General features: G+C 33.6%; 1 non-coding gene across 1 annotated transcript; it reads right to left on the reverse strand.

The window, feature by feature from the left end:
* Nucleotides 1-5,427: 5,427 nt before the first annotated feature.
* On the reverse strand, nt 5,428-5,546 carry LOC141395990 (5S ribosomal RNA). Its single transcript, XR_012411091.1, has one exon. It is a non-coding gene; the product is annotated as a 5S ribosomal RNA (ribosomal RNA).
* Nucleotides 5,547-12,714: the final 7,168 nt, after the last annotated feature.

A 12,714-nucleotide genomic window follows, 5' to 3' on the forward strand; every position in this document is an offset into this window, starting at 1 on the left:
GAAGAAACATAGTTTATTTTGCTTCATATGGCCATTGATTTCATTGCTTGTGTGTTTAAGACACTTTCGTTTACTTATTGCACACAAACAGACAAACGAACAAGAAGTTTTATTTACGTTTTATAAAGGAAAATGTTGACTGTTTCCTTTAGTTATTAGTGAACATAACCAGTATGTACTAATTTGGCATCAAAAAATCTAACAAAAATTTTAGTTTTTTTAATAAATGCTAAAATTTATTAAAAATTGCTAAAAATAAATGTATTTTGGGAAAATTTGGCTCCTTAAATTACCTTTTTTTGGAAATTAAGACAAATTTTTTAAAGAATTTTACAATAAAAATTCTTGTTTTTTAATAAATGTTAAAATGTCTTAAATATTGTTAAAAATAAATGCATTTTGCAAAAATTTGCCTCCTTAAATTACCTTTTTTGAGAAACGAAACAAATTTATAAAGAATTTTACTTTTGTTTTACAAAGGAAATCATAGACTATTGTATCTAGCTACATACTTCATATGGCCATTGATTTCATTGCTTTTGTGTTAGAAAACTTCATTTCTCTGTGCCCTAGTTTGATGCCATGTTCCACCATTAGGCCTAATGGGTCAGGTGGGTCACACATAGATTTTTTCCTCCATTCTCCGGGTATAATACCAGCTGGTGGAAGTCAATTTGCCACTCTCCATTATGAATCCGACCATAGGGCCGTTCCATTAATTATACAAGTGCCCTAGTTTGATGCCATGTTCCACCATTAGGCCAATTAGGCCTAATGGGTCATGTGGGTCACACATAGATTTTTTCCTCCATTCTCCGGGTATAATACCAGCTGGTGGAAGTCAATTTGCCACTCTCGATTATGAATCCGACCATAGGGCCGTTCGATTAATTATACAAGTGGATAGCGTACAAAGAGGGGTATCTCAAACTTGGTACGATTATGACCATATGAACGTTCGCCGTTATAGGCGAAAATTGCAATATGGTCTTGCAAACCATATGTTACCTATCAACACTAATGTTGATACTGGGGAAATTGATAATTGCATAAACGAACTAGAGTCTGTGTTTCGTAATACCATAGAGGAAACTGTACCCAGAAAATCCTACAATAGAGGATCTCTAGAAGAGCTACCACATCGAATACTTCATTTCATTAAAGAAAGGAAAGGACTTAATAGGGCCTTAAGGAGATCTCATGATCCCGATAGGATGTCAATTTTGAGGGCTGACATACGTAACCTCAGTCGAATAATTGAGGAAATTATATGTCAATTTGAAGGAGATCGTCGTAAAACTTTTCTTCAGGGTATTGCTGTAAATAGTAAAACCTATTCGAAGGTAAAGCGCGTAGCAGGCATAGCGGGTCGATGTTCTGTTGGTGATCTTGTCAGCCAAGATGGCAATGTAGGTTGTGAGGATTTGGCAAAGGCCGAAATAATGGCCAGTCACATTGAAGGTACATACCGTTCAGGTGACTTACCCGTTGACAGTTCGTTTGACGACCTTATAAACAGGGCGGTTGAGGGAATTGCCAACGGGCCACCTTTGGTCTCCTTTAAGTCCCAATTTACATTAGGCGAGTTTACTTGCGGCAATTGTCAGTTTGATGGAGAGAGAGGTGAGGCATATGGTAACCCTTTGCCTCTCAGCCCCCTCTCTCACCTACAAACTGACAATTGCCGCAAGTAAACTCGCCTAATGTAAATTGGGACTAACAATGATAACACTGTGATACAAATGTGGACAAAATTTTTTTGCAGGATTTCTGATGCACAAATTTGGTTTTGTGGGAGTCCATAGAAGACGAAAATACCTTTGGTTTCTTTGGGTCACTTCGGGTTTCGATTTTATAACGGTAAATGTAGTGAAAAATAGGCTTTCTTGGATTTTGAAATTTAAACGGACTTTACTTCTTTTTTCCACACCCGATTTGCACACACTGTTTTTCATTATAAAGGGGAGAGTAATGTCTTTCGAACAAGCCATAGATTTTTAAAATCGGTTAACAAATGGCTAAGTAATAGTGGTCTAAGTGTGACAAAAACGCATTAAAAAACAGTAAAATGTTTGCCTTGTGCTCTAGGCTGCGTAAACGACACCTAATAGTACAATTATTTTCTGTTAGTAAGTAGGAAATTTAGTTGGCTTTCCAAAATGGGAAAAACCATTTTGAATGCGTTATGGCATTTTTTGTGTTTCAACTTGTTGGTTTTTTTCATATTTTCCTTTATAAAAGATGGGTATCTTAGCATGTATGATTCTAATTGTGATTATCCTGCTTAACAATTACGCACAAGGTATCAATGTTTTATAAAGGAAAATATGAAAAAAACCAAAAAGTTAAAACACAAAAAATGCCATAACGCATTCATTTTTCAACGGATTTTGTTGGTTTTTCCCATTTTGGAAAGGCAACTAAATTTCCTACTTGCTAACTGTAAATAACTGTACAGTTAGGTGTCATTTACGCAGCCTAGAACACAAGGAAAATCCTTTTACTGTTTTTTAATGTGTTTTTGTCACACTTAAACCACTATTAATTAGTCATTTGTTAACCAATTTTAAAAATCTATGGCTTATTCGAAAGGCATTACTCTCCCCTTTATAATGAAAAACAGTGTGTGCAAATCGGTTGTGGAAAAAAGAAGTAATGTCCGTTTAAAGTTGAAAATCCAAGAAAGCCCATTTTTCACTACATTTGCCGTTATAAAATGAAAAACCAAAGTGACCCAAAGAAACCAAAGGTATTTTCGTCTTCTGTGGACTCCCACAAAACCGAATTTATGCATTAGAACCCCTGCAAATTTTCACTGTAGCACAGTGTAATTTAGCCAATGGCTCTATTTTTGCAGACATGCTACAATGGGAAGAAGGCGGTTTCGTGAAACCAGCGGATATAGAATGGGCTATATCACGCAGACCTTCAAAGAAGTCTTGTGGCCATGATAAAATACCTGACATTGCTATGAAGCGGGCAGGTGATGTCCTGTATGAATTTTTGGCAGTGCTCTTTAACCACTGCTTAAATCTGGCATACTTCCCAAAGGCATGGAAAGTGGCCTTAATGGTTCCTATTCTAAAACCCGGGTCAGACCCAGGAAGTTGCAGTGGTTATAGACCCATATCACTGTTGTCGCCTTTTGGGAAACTTGAGATGGCTACCAGCAACGGATAAAACGGGATGTTGAGGACAGACATATCCTGAGAGATTGCCAATTTGGGTTTAAACCCGGGCACTCTACAACACACGCACTTGCCTGCTTCACAGACTATGTCTCTGAAGGGCTCAATAGGAAGAATGGAACATTGGCTGTAAGCCTAGACTTTGCTAAGGCCTTCGATAGAGTATGACACCAGGGTGTTGTGTACAAGCTGCAGTCTTTCGGCTTCAGCGAGCACATCTGTAGACTGGTGGCAGGCTTTCTTGAGGGGCGTTACTTCACAGTAAAAGTGGGTGATAAGCAATCTAGTCAGAGACGGGTATTGTCAGGTGTGCCTCAAGGCTCTATCCTAGGGCCCCTGATATACAATATCTACGTAAGTGATATCCCCGGAGCCCCTCAGGGGGGCCTGCTACTAGTCTATGCGGACGACGTCCTCATAGCATTTAAGGGGACTGTGGCGAATACTCTTAATAGGAAAATGAACACCTATTTGGAAGAATTAAGAGTGTATTTTGATCGATGGAAATTGCGACTAAATGTTGCGAAATGCCAATCCATTGTGCTCACGGGCGCAAGGGGTCTGGTTAATAAAAATTTCCGAAAATTTTTTCCCAATTTGCAAATAGGAAATGGTGTTATACAAACATATAACACGATGAAATATCTTGGAATATTATTCCATGACAGGTTCGATTTTTGCAGATATAGACTATATCTTAATGAAAGCTAAAAAGATTTATTTTATGTACCACCGTACACTGAGTATGAGTGGCGGACTACCTATCCAGGTGAAACTTTTAATATATACCCAGGTTATTAGGCCTATAATTTCATACGCCTTTCCATCATGGTTCGGAATTTCGTCCCACCAGATGGAAAGGATACGTATATGGGAAAGAACGGTCTTGCGTGCGTGGAACGCGGATATCCAACTTACGATGGCACATTTAAATGCCCATCTAACAAATTAGTTTATGAGAGATCTGGCCTTCGACGAATCGACAGTTTTATGGTCAAAAATTGGTCTAAAATTTGTTGAGAAAAGCCTTGGCCTAGAAAATGAAATGATTAAGAACGCATTGAGTAACAACGACAACCGTTCCATTGAATATAAAAGACATCTTTCTCCTGCCGATCTTCTAACACTTCAGGAGGAGGGATTACTTTTTAACAATAATAATCTATTATTCTACCATAGGAGATATAGATCATATAATATTAATGACACTGCATACATTACATCACAGTAATGCATACTTACCTTTGTATATATTTGTAAATATTTCTATATAGTTAATTATAAGATAGTTTAAGATTAGTTTTAAGATAAGTTTAAGCAACAATAATTTTGAGAGATTAGCCCTTTTTAATAATCCTATTTTTGGGCAACATATACCATGAATTTTAAAAGAAATCAAAATGTGTGAAGATGTACAAGCAGCAAGTCTACTGTACCATTATAACAATAACATAATTGTTATACAGCCCGATGTATCTAGGCTTAAGACATTTTTCTATAATCCCAAGCATTATATTTACTGATTTAAAAATAAGCCAATATTTTTCTTTGTAAGAATGAAATGGATTTAATAAATGGCACAATAAAAACTTGAAAACTTGCTTGTGTGTTTAAGACAATTTCGTTTACTTATAACACACAAACACACAAACGAACAAGAAGTTTTATTTTCGTTTTATAAAGGAAAATGTTGACTGTTTCCTTTAGTTATTAGTGAACATAACCAGTATGTATTAATTTGGCATCAAAAAATCTAACAATAATTTTAGTTTTTTTTAATAAATGTTAAAATTTATTAAATATTGCTAAAAATAAATGTATTTTGGGAAAATTTGGCTCCTTAAATTACCTTTTTTTGGAAATTAAGACAAATTTTTTAAAGAATTTTACAATAAAAATTCTTGTTTTTTAATAAATGTTAAAATTTCTTAAATATTGTTAAAAATAATTGCATTTTGCAGAAATTTGCCTCCTTAAATTACCTTTTTTGAGAAACGAAATAAATTTATGATGAATTTTACTTTTATTTTACGAAGGAAATCATAGACTATTGTATCTAGCTACATACAACTGAGTATAATCAATAGCGAATGTTTTACATTTACCTTAAAATAATAAGCAGTTGAGTTTTTTATTTTGGCTTAATTTCGGTTAAAAATTAAGATATCGACTTCATTCTTTTTTATTTAATAGAGAATAATATGAAAGAAAATAAAATGAAATAAAAAAATTTGGACAATGCCAACAACACGCGGTGTTCCCAAGCGGTCCCCCATCTAAGTACTAACCGCGCCCGACGCTGCTTAATTTCGGTGATCGGACGAGAACCGATGTACTCAGCGTGGTATGGTCGTTGGCGAAGAAACATAGTTTATTTTGCTTCATATGGCCATTGATTTCATTGCTTGTTTTTATTTTTTGAGAAGCGAAACAAATTTGTAAAGAATTTTATTTTTGTTTTACAAAGGAAATCATAGACTATTGTATCTAGCTACATACAATACAACTGAGCATAATCAATTGCGAATGTTTCATTTTATTTATTTCCAATTAATTTCTTTTACAATGTTCTCTTAGAGACTAAAAATTATTATAGTAACTTATCCTAACAGAATGAATTCTTTTTCTAGGAATATAAAATATTATGTTTAAAAAATAGAGGTAAGGCCAGCCCATTTGACATTTTTGATTTTAATTTTGACTTTGTCATTCATTTTATTATTAGATTTTGCAAGAAAATGGAATAAAAACTTGCTATGCATTTTGTAGTTTCTTTCTAAACTAAAATAATATACCAATTCAGCACAGGAGAAAACTTATAACTACACGCAGAGAAAAAAATATGATTGATCCAACAATATTCGAAGAGCAAAATATGTATTGTAAAGATATTGTTAAATTCCAAATGTAGTATTGTGATTCCAACAATTGGGTTTTGTTAAATCCAAAAATAGGTTTTTTCAACTGGACAATAGCTCTTTTCTTCGACACTTTTTTCTCTTCGCTATTCGATGCCGTGTTGAAAAAAACAATTATGGTGATTTTTGTTTGTATGACATGATGCCTTTATCTTTGTTTTTGTGTGTATGTATACCAACAATGAGACTCTTGTTATACCCTCCACCATATGGAGGGTATAATTAAATTTGTCATTCCGTTTGTAACACATCGAAATATTCGTCGGAGACCCTATAAAGTATATATATTATTGATCAGCATAAAATTCTATGTTGATTTGACCATGTCCGTCTGTCCGTCCGTCCGTCCGTCCGTCCGTCTGTCTGTCTGTTGAAATCAAGATACAGCTCGCAATTTTAAAGATAGAGAGTCAAAATTTGGTACAGAAGTTTTTATTACTTGCAGGATGGTTGGTATTGAAAATGGGATATATCGGTCCACGTTTTGATATAGCCCCCATAGAACGGTACCTCCCGATTTTCGGTATTTTTAAGGTTTTAGCTTCATTATCCTACCAAAATGGCTGAAATTTGGTACGTAGTCTTCTTTAGGGGTACAAAACTTTCCCCCAGAATTTTGTCGGTATCGGTCTACACCTTCATATAGCACCCATATAACGGTACCTCCCGATTTTCGGTATTTTGAAGGTTTTAGCTTCATTATCCTACCAAAATGGCTGAAATTTGATACGTAGTCTTCTTTAGTGGTATAAAACTTTCCCCCAGAATTTTGTCGGTATCGGTCCACACCTTCATATAGCCCCCATAGAACGGTACCTCCCGATTTTCGGTATTTTTAAGGTTTTAGCTCCATTATCCTACCAAAATGGCTGAAATTTGGTACGTAGTCTTCTTTAGGGGTATAAAACTTTCCCCCAGAATTTTGTCGGTATCGGTCCACACCTTCATATAGTCCCCATAGAACGGTACATCCCGATTTTCGATATATTTAGGGTTTTAGCTTCATTATCCCACCAAAATGGCTGAAATTTGGTACGTAGTCCTCTTTAGGGGTACAAAACTTTCCCCCATAATTTTGTCGGTATCGGACCACACCTTCATATAGCCCCCATATAACGGTACCTCCCGATTTTCGGTATTTTGAAGGTTTTAGCTTCATTATCCTACCAAAATGGCTGAAATTTGATACGTAGTCTTCTTTAGGGGTATAAAACTTTCCCCCAGAATTTTGTCGGTATCGGTCCACACCTTCATGTAGCCCACATATAACGGTACCTCCCGATTTTCGGTATTTTGAACGTTGTGGCCTCAATATTCCACCGAAAGGGCTGAAATTTGGTATTTAGACTTTGTTGGGGGTACTCAAACTTCCCCTTTAAATTTGTCGGTATAGGTCCACGCCTTCTTATAGCCCCCATGGAAAAGTACCTCCCGATTTTTCGTATTTTGAAGGTTGTGTCTTCAATATTCCACCAAAATGGATGAAATTTGGTATTTAGTCTTCAATGTGATATAAAACTGTTCGCCAGAAATATGTCTGTACAGGTCCACGCTATCATATTGCCCCATTTCTGACTAAAATTCGTCGGTATAGGTCCTCGTTTCGATATAGCCCCCATAGAACGGTACCTCCGGATTTTCGTAATACTGAAGATTTTGACGTCAATATCCAACCGAAATGGCTGAAATTCGTTATTTCGTCTTCCAAGAGTTATAAAATATTCCAGAAGAGTATTATCAGTATAGGTCCACGTCTTCCTATATACCCATAGAAGCTTTCTTCTTGATTTTCGGTATTTTTTAGTTTTAGAAACATTCTCTTACCGAAATATAGGGAATTTGGTATTTAGTCTTCTTTGAGCCTAAACACTTTCCGTCAGAAATTTACCGGTATAGATCGACGTTTTGAATTAGCCCCCATAGAATGGTGCCTCACATTGTTTTACCGAAATTGCTGAAATTTAGTATAAAGTCTTCTTCATACACGAAAGGAAACTAATTATTCCATTTTACTTCAATACAACTTGTGGTGGAGGGTATAACAAGTTCGGCCCGGCCGAACTTAACGCCGTTCTTACTTGTTTTTATTTTGTTTCATTCTTCTATCTTCATTGTGCTTTGAGGTCTGGTGTTATAGCGGTGTTTGTAATGGTGTTTAATTATTCCTTATGTTGAGGTGGGTGCTTGTGGCTTTGTTGTCAGCCAATGCAGCAAACCATCTATTGTGTTCATCAATGATTGCAATATTATACGCGACCTTTATATCCAAGTTATGTGAAAAGTGTATATGAGAAGTATATACACTCAAATAAAACATTTCTGGGCTGGTTTTCTGTGTTGACAATACTTTTTGTAAACAAAATTAGATTATGATAGGTATTGTTAACGATTTTTACAATATTGCGGAAATTCGAAAGTTGTTTTTGTTTTCTATGTTTGGAACAAAAGATGGTATTTTTGGATTTGGATTACAATGTTTAAACAAAACAAATACATTTTTGGAACCAAAACAGATATTTTTGTTCCAACAAAAGCGAAAAATATTTTTTCTCTGCGTGTACTATTTACACAAATAAAAGTAAAAAACTTATAACTACTTTTTACACTATATACAAGGTTGATTAATTAGAAGATAATTTAGTATTGTTCTGTCCTATACACAATATCTTCAAAATTGAAAGTTCCATACCTTCTATTATAAAATTTTATTTTTCCATTGCTATCAAATAACATATCATGGTTATTTAGGTGAGGTAGACACATGGGTGACAAATGTCCATGAGCAAAATATGTATTGTAAAGATATTGTTAAATTCCAAATGTAGTATTGTGATTCCAACAATTGGGTTTTGTTAAATCCAAAAATAGGTTTTGTCAACTGGACAATAACTCTTTTCTTCGACACTTTTTTTCTCTTCGCTATTCGATGCCGTGTTGAAAAAAACAATTATGGTGATTTTTGTTTGTATGACATGATGCCTTTATCTTTGTTTTTGTGTGTATGTATACCAACAATGAGACTCTTGTTTTTATTTTGTTTCATTCTTCTATCTTCATTGTGCTTTGAGGTCTGGTGTTATAGCGGTGTTTGTTATGGTGTTTAATTATTCCTTATGTTGAGGTGGGTGCTTGTGGCTTTGTTGTCAGCCAATGCAGCAAACCATCTATTGTGTTCATCAATGATTGCAATATTATACGCGACCTTTATATCCAAGTTATGTGAAAAGTGTATATGAGAAGTATATACACTCAAATAAAACATTTCTGGGCTGGTTTTCTGGGTTGACAATACTTTTTGTAAACAAAATTAGATTATGATAGGTATTGTTAACGATTTTTACAATATTGCGGAAATTCGAAAGTTGTTTTTGTTTTCTATGTTTGGAACAATTTTTTGGATTTGGATTACAATGTTTGAACAAAACAAATACATTTTTGGAACCAAAACAGATATTTTTGTTCCAACAAAAGCGAAAAATATTTTTTCTCTGCGTGTACTATTTACACAAATAAAAGTAAAAAACTTATAACTACTTTTTACACTATATACAAGGTTGATTAATTAGAAGATAATTTAGTATTGTTCTGTCCTATACACAATATCTTCAAAATTGAAAGTTCCATACCATCTATTATAAAATTTTATTTTTCCATTGCTATCAAATAACATATCATGGTTATTTAGGTGAGGTAGACACATGGGTGACAAATGTCCATGAGCAAAATATGTATTGTAAAGATATTGTTAAATTCCAAATGTAGTATTGTGATTCCAACAATTGGGTTTTGTTAAATCCAAAAATAGGTTTTGTCAACTGGACAATAGCTCTTTTCTTCGACACTTTTTTCTCTTCGCTATTCGATGCCGTGTTGAAAAAAACAATTATGGTGATTTTTGTTTGTATGACATGATGCCTTTATCTTTGTTTTTGTGTGTATGTATACCAACAATGAGACTCTTGTTTTTATTTTGTTTCATTCTTCTATCTTCATTGTGCTTTGAGGTCTGGTGTTATAGCGGTGTTTGTTATGGTGTTTAATTATTCCTTATGTTGAGGTGGGTGCTTGTGGCTTTGTTGTCAGCCAATGCAGCAAACCATCTATTGTGTTCATCAATGATTGCAATATTATACGCGACCTTTATATCCAAGTTATGTGAAAAATGTATATGAGAAGTATATACACTCAAATAAAACATTTCTGGACTGGTTTTCTGGGTTGACAATACTTTTTGTAAACAAAATTAGATTATGATAGGTATTGTTAACGATTTTTACAATATTGCGGAAATTCGAAAGTTGTTTTTGTTTTCTATGTTTGGAACAATTTTTTGGATTTGGATTACAATGTTTGAACAAAACAAATACATTTTTGGAACCAAAACAGATATTTTTGTTCCAACAAAAGCGAAAAATATTTTTTCTCTGCGTGTACTATTTACACAAATAAAAGTAAAAAACTTATAACTACTTTTTACACTATATACAAGGTTGATTAATTAGAAGATAATTTAGTATTGTTCTGTCCTATACACAATATCTTCAAAATTGAAAGTTCCATACCATCTATTATAAAATTTTATTTTTCCATTGCTATCAAATAACATATCATGGTTATTTAGGTGAGGTAGACACATGGGTGACAAATGTCCATGAGCAAAATATGTATTGTAAAGATATTGTTAAATTCCAAATGTAGTATTGTGATTCCAACAATTGGGTTTTGTTAAATCCAAAAATAGGTTTTGTCAACTGGACAATAGCTCTTTTCTTCGACACTTTTTTCTCTTCGCTATTCGATGCCGTGTTGAAAAAAACAATTATGGTGATTTTTGTTTGTATGACATGATGCCTTTATCTTTGTTTTTGTGTGTATGTATACCAACAATGAGACTCTTGTTTTTATTTTGTTTCATTCTTCTATCTTCATTGTGCTTTGAGGTCTGGTGTTATAGCGGTGTTTGTTATGGTGTTTAATTATTCCTTATGTTGAGGTGGGTGCTTGTGGCTTTGTTGTCAGCCTATGCAGCAAACCATCTATTGTGTTCATCAATGATTGCAATATTATACGCGACCTTTATATCCAAGTTATGTGAAAAATGTATATGAGAAGTATATACACTCAAATAAAACATTTCTGGACTGGTTTTCTGGGTTGACAATACTTTTTGTAAACAAAATTAGATTATGATAGGTATTGTTAACGATTTTTACAATATTGCGGAAATTCGAAAGTTGTTTTTGTTTTCTATGTTTGGAACAATTTTTTGGATTTGGATTACAATGTTTGAACAAAACAAATACATTTTTGGAACCAAAACAGATATTTTTGTTCCAACAAAAGCGAAAAATATTTTTTCTCTGCGTGTACTATTTACACAAATAAAAGTAAAAAACTTATAACTACTTTTTACACTATATACAAGGTTGATTAATTAGAAGATAATTTAGTATTGTTCTGTCCTATACACAATATCTTCAAAATTGAAAGTTCCATACCATCTATTATAAAATTTTATTTTTCCATTGCTATCAAATAACATATCATGGTTATTTAGGTGAGGTAGACACATGGGTGACAAATGTCCATGAGCAAAATATGTATTGTAAAGATATTGTTAAATTCCAAATGTAGTATTGTGATTCCAACAATTGGGTTTTGTTAAATCCAAAAATAGGTTTTGTCAACTGGACAATAGCTCTTTTCTTCGACACTTTTTTCTCTTCGCTATTCGATGCCGTGTTGAAAAAAACAATTATGGTGATTTTTGTTTGTATGACATGATGCCTTTATCTTTGTGTGTATGTATACCAACAATGAGACTCTTGTTTTTATTTTGTTTCATTCTTCTATCTTCATTGTGCTTTGAGGTCTGGTGTTATAGCGGTGTTTGTTATGGTGTTTAATTATTCCTTATGTTGAGGTGGGTGCTTGTGGCTTTGTTGTCAGCCAATGCAGCAAACCATCTATTGTGTTCATCAATGATTGCAATATTATACGCGACCTTTATATCCAAGTTATGTGAAAAGTGTATATGAGAAGTATATACACTCAAATAAAACATTTCTGGGCTGGTTTTCTGGGTTGACAATACTTTTTGTAAACAAAATTAGATTATGATAGGTATTGTTAACGATTTTTACAATATTGCGGAAATTCGATAGTTGTTTTTGTTTTCTATGTTTGGAACAATTTTTTGGATTTGGATTACAATGTTTGAACAAAACAAATACATTTTTGGAACGAAAACAGATATTTTTGTTCCAACAAAAGCGAAAAATATTTTTTCTCTGCGTGTACTATTTACACAAATAAAAGTAAAAAACTTATAACTACTTTTTACACTATATACAAGGTTGATTAATTAGAAGATAATTTAGTATTGTTCTGTCCTATACACAATATCTTCAAAATTGAAAGTTCCATACCATCTATTATAAAATTTTATTTTTCCATTGCTATCAAATAACATATCATGGTTATTTAGGTGAGGTAGACACATGGGTGACAAATGTCCATGAGCAAAATATGTATTGTAAAGATATTGTTAAATTCCAAATGTAGTATTGTGATTCCAACAATTGGGTTTTGTTAAATCCAAAAATAGG

The sequence above is a fragment of the Musca autumnalis genome, unplaced genomic scaffold, assembly GCF_047663935.1.
Source record: "Musca autumnalis isolate F117 unplaced genomic scaffold, ASM4766393v1 scaffold_2, whole genome shotgun sequence".
Lineage (NCBI taxonomy): Eukaryota > Metazoa > Arthropoda > Insecta > Diptera > Muscidae > Musca > Musca autumnalis.